Below are 2,500 nucleotides of genomic sequence, written 5' to 3'. Positions count from 1 at the left end.
CAAAACTCTTATAGCATCTCCTCCTCCTCTACCATTGTTGAGAGAAGCTTCGGTCGTCGTCTCTCTCTCCTCAACTGAGAGAGGATCTCTCAATCTACCATTATTGAGAGAAGAAATAAATGATTAAAATAAAATGTTTTAAGAACAGTAACATCATTAAAGTAGATCTTTTATATATAAAATATAAAACAAAAGAGGAAGAGAAATAAGATATTGTACCCGAGTGTACCTTCACGATAGATGTATTATAGTTGTTTATGCATTAATATCTAATTTCTCATATTTATTTACTTTTTCGTAATTTTGAGTGAAAACTATATATATAATACTACCTATTTAACCCTGGATAGGTACGGTGGGTCGTTTGCGACCCCGAGCGTCAAAAAAAAAACAGGTTTTTCTCACGTGACTCACCCCTGTGACTGAATTTGTGGGTGATCGACCTGCAGGAGGTGTCTCCCCTACACGCTCTAGTAGTGTCCAGATGTGCATTGCTGTAGCTGTACTCCTTCCCCGATTTCTGAGACGCGTCGGGGTCGTTCGCGTCCGAGTTTACCCTTCTGAGGTAGTTTGCATAATTATCAAAGTTATTACGTATTATGAAATTGTCGTAGAATGGTGCAACTTGTATAGGTTATCAGTTGTGGAAAGTCTCGGTGGATTGTTTGGCTACCATGTGCATGTTTTTTTTTTTAGTTAAAATGTCGTTCATCACCACGAGGACCATTTTACCGCGAGTGCCCCTTTTTTATTTTTTTTCATTTTTTTGCCAAGTCATTTTTCCGTAAGATATTGCCAAATAGTGTCGTAAAACTTTTGCTTGTTTAGTGTTGGAAAGTGTGTCTAGATGATCTGGCTACCCATGCATGACTTTGTTTTTGTCAGATACGACGTAGTTATTGGTATATTGGGTATTTAACTGCGGTTACCAATTTCTGTTTTTTTTTCAATATTTGTAAAAATTACTACGTAGTAAGGAATTGCCGTATATTATTCATTTTTTTTTCATGTTTATGTGTTAGAATGTGTGCCTTGATGGTTGGGCTAACACGTGCATGTCTTTTTTTTTATCTGAGATGTCGTATATTAGAATGTCGGGCATTTTACCGCGAGTGTCCCTTTTTAATTTTTTTTAATTTTTTTGCCAAGTCATTTTTCCGTAAGATATTGCGAAATAGTGTCGTAAAACTTTTGCTTTTTTAATGTTGGAAAGTGTGTCTAGATGATCTGGCTACCCATGCGTGATTTTGTTTTTGTCAGATACGACTTAGTTATTGGTATATTGGGTATTTAACTGCGGTTGCCAATTTCTGTTTTTTTTCAATATTTGTAAAAATTTACTACGTAGTAAGGAATTACCGTATATTATTGATTTTTTTTTCATGTTTATGTGTTAGAAAGTGTGCCTTGATGGTTGGGCTAACACGTGCATGTCTTTTTTTTTTATCTGAGATGCCGTATATTAGAATGTTGGGCATTTTTCCGCGAGTGCCCCTTTTTATTTGTTTTGCATTTTTTTGCTTAGTCATGTTACCGTAAGGAATTGGCAAGTAGTGTCGCAAAACTTATATTTTTATAGTGTTGGAAAGTGTTTCTAGATGATCTGGCTACCCATGCCTATTTTTTTTTTAGCCAGATATGGCGTATATATAAGTATGTGTTCGATTTTCCTGTGATTGCCATTTTTTCGTTTTTTCCCATTTCTTTCAAAATTACTACGTACTAAGGAACTATCACACAGTAATATTTCATTTATATGTTTATTTGTCAGAAAATATGCCTTGATGGTTTGCCTAGCACGTGGCTGAAATTTTTTTTTTCTGAAATGCCGTATATTAGAATGGCCATTTTTCCACGAGTACCCCTTTTTATTTGTTTTGCATTTTTTTGCTTAGTCATGTTACCGTAAGGAATTGGCAAGTAGTGTCGCAAAACTTATATTTTTATAGTGTTGGAAAGTGTTTCTAGATGATCTGGCTACCCATGCCTATCTTTTTTTTAGCCAGATATGGCGTATATATAGGTATGTGTTCGATTTTCCGGTGATTGCCATTTTTTCGTTTTTTCCCATTTCTTTCAAAATTACTACGTACTAAGGAACTATCACAGAGTAATGATTCATTTAGATGTTTATTTTTTCGGAAAATGTGCCTTGATGGTTTGCGTAGTACGTGGCTGAAATTTTTTTTCTTCTGAAATGCCGTATATTAGAATGTTGGCCATTTTTCCGCGAGTGCCCCTTTTTATTTGTTTTGCATTCTTTTGCTTAGTCATGTTACCGTAAGGAATTGGCAAGTAGTGTCGCAAAACCTGTATTTTTATAGTGTTGGAAAGTGTTTCTAGATGATCTGGCTACCCATGCCTATCTTTATTTTTAGCCAGATATGGCGTATATATAGGTATGTGTTCGATTTTCCTGCGATTGCCACTTTTTTGTTTTTTCACATTTCTTTCAAAATTACTACGTACTAAGGAACTATCACAGAGTAATGATTCCTCT

Source organism: Palaemon carinicauda, chromosome 43 (assembly GCF_036898095.1).
Source record: "Palaemon carinicauda isolate YSFRI2023 chromosome 43, ASM3689809v2, whole genome shotgun sequence".
NCBI lineage: Eukaryota > Metazoa > Arthropoda > Malacostraca > Decapoda > Palaemonidae > Palaemon > Palaemon carinicauda.
Note: the sequence above shows the minus strand (reverse complement) of the source record.